The sequence below is a fragment of the Scyliorhinus torazame genome, chromosome 22 (assembly GCF_047496885.1).
Source record: "Scyliorhinus torazame isolate Kashiwa2021f chromosome 22, sScyTor2.1, whole genome shotgun sequence".
NCBI classification, from domain to species: domain Eukaryota; kingdom Metazoa; phylum Chordata; class Chondrichthyes; order Carcharhiniformes; family Scyliorhinidae; genus Scyliorhinus; species Scyliorhinus torazame.
Genome location: NC_092728.1, coordinates 32,460,700 through 32,469,321, shown reverse-complemented (window position 1 = coordinate 32,469,321; position 8,622 = coordinate 32,460,700).

The following is an 8,622-nucleotide window of genomic DNA, read 5'->3' as shown; positions in this document are numbered from 1 at the left end:
TGAATGGCTGGCAAAAAATAGTAAATTTCAATGCAAGCCGTTCTGAAACCAATCGTCAAATTACTCAAAATGCTTAACGCGCCGAGAAAATCACTTTTTTCCCACAATGAATGTCTGGCAAAAAATAGTTAATTTTGATGCAAGACGTTCTGAAACGAATCGGCAAATTACTCAAAATGCTTAACTCGCCGGGAAAATCACTTTTTTCCCCACAATGAATGGTTAGCAAAAAATAGTAAATTTCAATGCAAGCCGTTCTGAAACCAAGCGGCAAATTACTCAAAATGCTTAACTCGCCGAGAAAATCACTTTTTACCCACAATGAATGTCTGGCAAAAAATAGTTAATTTTGATGCAAGACGTTCTGAAACGATTCGGCAAATTACTCAAAATGCTTAACTCGCCGGGAAAATCACTTTTTTCCCACAATGAATGGTTGGCAAAAAATAGTTAATTACAATGCAAGCCGTTCTGAAACCAATCGGCAAATTACTCAAAATGCTTATCTCGCCGAGAAAATCACTTTTTTCCCACAATGAATGGTTGGCAAAAAATAGTTAATTACAATGCAAGCCGTTCTGAAACCAGTCGGCAAATTACTCAAAATGCTTATCTCGCCGAGAAAATCACTTTTTTCCCACAATGAATGGTTAGCAAAAAATAATAAATTTCAATTGAAGACGTTCTGAAACTAATCGGCAAATAACTCAAAATCCTTAAATCGCCGAGAAATTCACTTTTTTCCAAAATGAATGTCTGGCCAAAAATAGTAAATTTCAATGCAAGCCGTTCTGAAACCAATCGCCAAATTACTCAAAATGCTTAACTCGCCGAGATAATCACTTTTTTTCCACAAAGAATGGCTGGCAAAAAATAGTTCATTTTGATGCAAGCCGTTCTGAAACCAAACGGCAAATTACTCAAAATGCTTAACTCGCCGAGAAAATCACTTTTTTCCCACAATGAATGTCTGGCCAAAAATAGTTAATTTTGATGCAAGACGTTCTGAAACGAATCGGCAAATTACTCAAAATGCTTAACTCGCCGAGAAAATCACTTTTTACCCACAATGAATGTCTGGCAAAAAATAGTTAATTTTGATGCAAGACGTTCTGAAACGAATCGGCAAATTACTCAAAATGCTTAACTCGCCGGGAAAATCACTTTTTTCCCACAATGAATGGTTAGCAAAAAATAGTACATTTCAAAGCAAGCCGTTCTGAAACCAATCGTCAAATTACTCAAAATGCATAACTCGCCGAGATAATCACATTTTTCCCACAATGAATGGCTGGCAAAAAATATTTCATTTTGATGCAAGACGTTCTGAAACCAAGCGGCAAATTACTCAAAATGCTTAACGCGCCGAGAAAATCACTTTTTTCCCCACAATCAATGTCTGGCAAAAAATAGTTAATTTTGATGCAAGACGTTCTGAAACGAATCGGCAAATTACTCAAAATGCTTAACTCGCCTAGAAAATCACTATTTTCCCACAATGAATGGTTGGCAAAAAATAGGTAATTTGAATGCAAGCCGTTCTGAAACCAAGCGGCAAATTACTCAAAATGCTTAACGCGCCGAGAAAATCACTTTTTTCCCACAATGAATGTCTGGCAAAAAATAGTTAATTTTGATGCAAGACGTTCTGAAACGAATCGGCAAATTACTCAAAATGCTTAACTCGCCGGGAAAATCACTTTTTTCCCCACAATGAATGGTTAGCAAAAAATAGTAAATTTCAATGCAAGCCGTTCTGAAACCAAGCGGCAAATTACTCAAAATGCTTAACTCGCCGAGAAAATCATTTTTTACCCACAATGAATGTCTGGCAAAAAATAGTTAATTTTGATGCAAGACGTTCTGAAACGAATCGGCAAATTACTCAAAATGCTTAACTCGCCGAGAAAATCATTTTTTTCCCACAATGAATGGTTAGCAAAAAATAGTAAATTTCAAAGCAAGCCGTTCTGAAACCAATCGTCAAATTACTCAAAATGCATAACTCGCCGAGATAATCACATTTTTCCCACAATGAATGGCTGGCAAAAAATATTTCATTTTGATGCAAGACGTTCTGAAACCAAGCGGCAAATGACTCAAAATGCTTAACGCGCGGAGAAAATCACTTTTTTCCCCACAATCAATGGCTGGCAAAAAATAGTTAATTTTGATGCAAGACGTTCTGAAACGAATGGGCAAATTACTTAAAATGCTTAACTCGCCTAGAAAATCACTATTTTCCCACAATGAATGGTTGGCAAAAAATAGTAAATTTCAATGCAAGCCGTTCTGAAACCAATCGGCAAATTACTCAAAATGCAGAACGCGCCGAGAAAATCACTTTTTTCCCCACAATGAATGTCTGGCAAAAAATAGGTAATTTGAATGCCAGCCGTTCTGAAACCAAGCGGCAAATTACTCAAAATGCTTAACGCGCAGAGAAAATCACTTTTTTCCCACAATGAATGTCTGGCAAAAAATGGTTAATTTTGATGCAAGACGTTCTGAAACGAATCGGTAAATTACTCAAAATGCTTAACGCGCCGGGAAAATCACTTTTTTCCGACAATGAATGGTTGGCTAAAAATAGTAAATATCAATCAAGCCGTTCTGAAACCAATCGGCAAATTACTCAAAATGCTTAACTCGCCGCGAAAATCACTTTGTTCCACAATGAATGGCTGGCAAAAAATAGTTAATTTCGATGCAAGCCGTTCTGAAACCAATCTGAAAATTACTCAACATGCTTAACTCGCCGTGAAAATCACTTTTTCTCCACAATGAATGTCTGGCAAAAAATGGTAAATTTCAATGCAAGCCGTTCTGAAACCAATCGGTAAATTACTCAAAATGCTTTATTCGCCGAGAAAATCAGTTTCTTTGCACAATGAATGGCTGGCAAAAAATAGTTAATTTCATGCAAGCCGTTCTGAAACCAATCGGCAAATTACTCAAAATGCTTATCTCGCCGAGAAAATCACTTTTGTTCCACAATGAATGTTTGGCAAAAAATAGTTAATTTCAATGCAAGCCGTTCTGAAACCAATCGGTAAATTGCTCAAAATGCTTAACTCGCCGAGAAAATCACTTTCTTTCCACAATGAATGTCTGGAAAAAAATAGTTAATTTCAATGCAAGCCGTTCTGAAACCAATCGGCAAATTCGTCAAAACGCTTAACTCGCCGAGAAAATCACTTTTGTTCCACAATGAATGTCTGGCAAAAAATAGTAAATTTCAATGCAAGCCGTTCTGAAACCAATCTGAAAATTACTCAACATGCTTAACTCGCCGTGAAAATCACTTTTTCTCCACAATGAATGTCTGGCAAAAAATGGTAAATTTCAATGCAAGCCGTTCTGAAACCAATCGGTAAATTACTCAAAATGCTTTATTCGCCGAGATAATCAGTTTCTTTGCACAATGAATGGCTGGCAAAAAATAGTTAATTTCATGCAAGCCGTTCTGAAACCAATCGGCAAATTACTCAAAATGCTTATCTCGCCGAGAAAATCACTTTTGTTCCACAATGAATGCTTGGCAAAAAATAGTTAATTTCAATGCAAGCCGTTCTGAAACCAATCGGTAAATTGCTCAAAATGCTTAACTCGCCGAGAAAATCACTTTCTTTCCACAATGAATGTCTGGAAAAAAATAGTTAATTTCAATGCAAGCCGTTCTGAAACCAATCGGCAAATTCGTCAAAACGCTTAACTCGCCGAGAAAATCACTTTTGTTCCACAACGAATGTCTGGCAAAAAATAGTAAATTTCAATGCAAGCCGTTCTGAGACCAATCGGCAAATTACTCAAAATGCTTAACTCGCCGAGAAAATCACTTTCTTTCCACAATGAATGTCTGGAAAAAAATAGTTAATTTCAATGCAAGCCGTTCTGAAACCAATCGGCAAATTACTCAAAACGCTTAACTCGCCGAGAAAATCACTTTTGTTCCACAATGAATGTCTGGCAAAAAATAGTAAATTTCAATGCAAGCCGTTCTGAAACCAATCGGCAAATTAGTCAAAACGCTTAACTCGCCGTGAAAATCACTTTTTTCCAACAATGAATGGCTGGCAAAAAATAGTTCATTTTGACGCAAGCCGTTCTGAAACCAATCGGCAAATTACTCAAAATGCTTATCTCGCCGAGAAAATCACTTTTTTCCCACAATGAATGGCTGGCAAAAAATAGTTCATTTTGATGCAAGACGTTCTGAAACGAATCGGCAAATTACTCAAAATGCTTAACTCGCCGAGAAAATCACTTTTTTCCCACAATGAATGGTTAGCAAAAAATAGTAAATTTCAATGCAAGCCGTTCTGAAACCAATCGTCAAATTACTCAAAATGCATAACTCGCCGTGAAAATCACTTTTGTTCCACAATGAATGGCTGGCAAAAAATAGCAAATTTCAATGCAAGCCGTTCTGAAACCAACCGGCAAATTACTCAAAATGCTTAACGCGCCGAGAAAATCACTTTTTTCCCACCAATGAATGTCTGGCAAAAAATAGTTAATTTTGATGCAAGACGTTCTGAAACGAATCGGCAAATTACTCAAAATGCTTAACTCGCCGGGAAAATCACTTTTTTCCCCACAATGAATGGTTAGCAAAAAATAGTAAATTTCAATGCAAGCCGTTCTGAAACCAAGCGGCAAATTACTCAAAATGCTTAACTCGCCGTGAAAATCACTTTTCTTCTACAATGAATGTCTGGCAAAAAATAGTAAATTTCAATGCAAGCCGTTCTGAAACCAACCGGCAAGTTACTCAAAATGCTTAACTCGCCGGGAAAATCACTTTTTTCCCCACAATGAATGGTTAGCAAAAAATAGTAAATTTCAATGCAAGCCGTTCTGAAACCAAGCGGCAAATTACTCAAAATGCTTAACTCGCCGAGAAAATCACTGTTTTTCCCCACAATGAATGGTTAGCAAGAAATAGTAAATTTCAATGCAAGCCGTTCTGAAACCAAGCGGCAAATTACTCAAAATGCTTAACTCGCCGTGAAAATCACTTTTCTTCTACAATGAATGTCTGGCAAAAAATAGTAAATTTCAATGCAAGCCGTTCTGAAACCAACCGGCAAGTTACTCAAAATGCTTAACTCGCCGGGAAAATCACTTTTTCCCCCACAATGAATGGTTAGCAAAAAATAGTAAATTTCAATGCAAGCCGTTCTGAAACCAAGCGGCAAATTACTCAAAATGCTTAACTCGTCGAGAAAATCACTTTTTACCCACAATGAATGTCTGGCAAAAAATAGTTAATTTTGATGCAAGACGTTCTGAAACGAATCGGCAAATTACTCAAAATGCTTAACTCGCCAGGAAAATCACTTTTTTCCCACAATGAATGGTTGGCAAAAAATAGTTAATTACAATGCAAGCCGTTCTGAAACCAATCGGCAAATTACTCAAAATGCTTATCTCGCCGAGAAAATCACTTTTTTCCCACAATGAATGGCTGGCAAAAAATAGTTCATTTTGATGCAAGACGTTCTGAAACGATTCGGCAAATTACTCAAAATGCTTAACTCGCCGGGAAAATCACTTTTTTCCCACAATGAATGGTTGGCAAAAAATAGTTAATTACAATGCAAGCCGTTCTGAAACCAATCGGCAAATTACTCAAAATGCTTATCTCGCCGAGAAAATCACTTTTTTCCCACAATGAATGGTTGGCAAAAAATAGTTAATTACAATGCAAGCCGTTCTGAAACCAGTCGGCAAATTACTCAAAATGCTTATCTCGCCGAGAAAATCACTTTTTTCCCACAATGAATGGTTAGCAAAAAATAATAAATTTCAATTGAAGACGTTCTGAAACTAATCGGCAAATAACTCAAAATCCTTAAATCGCCGAGAAATTCACTTTTTTCCAAAATGAATGTCTGGCCAAAAATAGTAAATTTCAATGCAAGCCGTTCTGAAACCAATCGCCAAATTACTCAAAATGCTTAACTCGCCGAGATAATCACTTTTTTTCCACAAAGAATGGCTGGCAAAAAATAGTTCATTTTGATGCAAGCCGTTCTGAAACCAAACGGCAAATTACTCAAAATGCTTAACTCGCCGAGAAAATCACTTTTTTCCCACAATGAATGTCTGGCCAAAAATAGTTAATTTTGATGCAAGACGTTCTGAAACGAATCGGCAAATTACTCAAAATGCTTAACTCGCCGAGAAAATCACTTTTTACCCACAATGAATGTCTGGCAAAAAATAGTTAATTTTGATGCAAGACGTTCTGAAACGAATCGGCAAATTACTCAAAATGCTTAACTCGCCGGGAAAATCACTTTTTTCCCACAATGAATGGTTAGCAAAAAATAGTACATTTCAAAGCAAGCCGTTCTGAAACCAATCGTCAAATTACTCAAAATGCATAACTCGCCGAGATAATCACATTTTTCCCACAATGAATGGCTGGCAAAAAATATTTCATTTTGATGCAAGACGTTCTGAAACCAAGCGGCAAATTACTCAAAATGCTTAACGCGCCGAGAAAATCACTTTTTTCCCCACAATCAATGTCTGGCAAAAAATAGTTAATTTTGATGCAAGACGTTCTGAAACGAATCGGCAAATTACTCAAAATGCTTAACTCGCCTAGAAAATCACTATTTTCCCACAATGAATGGTTGGCAAAAAATAGGTAATTTGAATGCAAGCCGTTCTGAAACCAAGCGGCAAATTACTCAAAATGCTTAACGCGCCGAGAAAATCACTTTTTTCCCACAATGAATGTCTGGCAAAAAATAGTTAATTTTGATGCAAGACGTTCTGAAACGAATCGGCAAATTACTCAAAATGCTTAACTCGCCGGGAAAATCACTTTTTTCCCCACAATGAATGGTTAGCAAAAAATAGTAAATTTCAATGCAAGCCGTTCTGAAACCAAGCGGCAAATTACTCAAAATGCTTAACTCGCCGAGAAAATCATTTTTTACCCACAATGAATGTCTGGCAAAAAATAGTTAATTTTGATGCAAGACGTTCTGAAACGAATCGGCAAATTACTCAAAATGCTTAACTCGCCGGGAAAATCACTTTTTTCCCACAATGAATGGTTAGCAAAAAATAGTACATTTCAAAGCAAGCCGTTCTGAAACCAATCGTCAAATTACTCAAAATGCATAACTCGCCGAGATAATCACATTTTTCCCACAATGAATGGCTGGCAAAAAATATTTCATTTTGATGCAAGACGTTCTGAAACCAAGCGGCAAATTACTCAAAATGCTTAACGCGCCGAGAAAATCACTTTTTTCCCCACAATCAATGTCTGGCAAAAAATAGTTAATTTTGATGCAAGACGTTCTGAAACGAATCGGCAAATTACTCAAAATGCTTAACTCGCCTAGAAAATCACTATTTTCCCACAATGAATGGTTGGCAAAAAATAGGTAATTTGAATGCAAGCCGTTCTGAAACCAAGCGGCAAATTACTCAAAATGCTTAACGCGCCGAGAAAATCACTTTTTTCCCACAATGAATGTCTGGCAAAAAATAGTTAATTTTGATGCAAGACGTTCTGAAACGAATCGGCAAATTACTCAAAATGCTTAACTCGCCGGGAAAATCACTTTTTTCCCCACAATGAATGGTTAGCAAAAAATAGTAAATTTCAATGCAAGCCGTTCTGAAACCAAGCGGCAAATTACTCAAAATGCTTAACTCGCCGAGAAAATCATTTTTTACCCACAATGAATGTCTGGCAAAAAATAGTTAATTTTGATGCAAGACGTTCTGAAACGAATCGGCAAATTACTCAAAATGCTTAACTCGCCGAGAAAATCATTTTTTTCCCACAATGAATGGTTAGCAAAAAATAGTAAATTTCAAAGCAAGCCGTTCTGAAACCAATCGTCAAATTACTCAAAATGCATAACTCGCCGAGATAATCACATTTTTCCCACAATGAATGGCTGGCAAAAAATATTTCATTTTGATGCAAGACGTTCTGAAACCAAGCGGCAAATGACTCAAAATGCTTAACGCGCGGAGAAAATCACTTTTTTCCCCACAATCAATGGCTGGCAAAAAATAGTTAATTTTGATGCAAGACGTTCTGAAACGAATGGGCAAATTACTTAAAATGCTTAACTCGCCTAGAAAATCACTATTTTCCCACAATGAATGGTTGGCAAAAAATAGTAAATTTCAATGCAAGCCGTTCTGAAACCAATCGGCAAATTACTCAAAATGCAGAACGCGCCGAGAAAATCACTTTTTTCCCCACAATGAATGTCTGGCAAAAAATAGGTAATTTGAATGCCAGCCGTTCTGAAACCAAGCGGCAAATTACTCAAAATGCTTAACGCGCAGAGAAAATCACTTTTTTCCCACAATGAATGTCTGGCAAAAAATGGTTAATTTTGATGCAAGACGTTCTGAAACGAATCGGTAAATTACTCAAAATGCTTAACGCGCCGGGAAAATCACTTTTTTCCGACAATGAATGGTTGGCTAAAAATAGTAAATATCAATCAAGCCGTTCTGAAACCAATCGGCAAATTACTCAAAATGCTTAACTCGCCGCGAAAATCACTTTGTTCCACAATGAATGGCTGGCAAAAAATAGTTAATTTCGATGCAAGCCGTTCTGAAACCAAT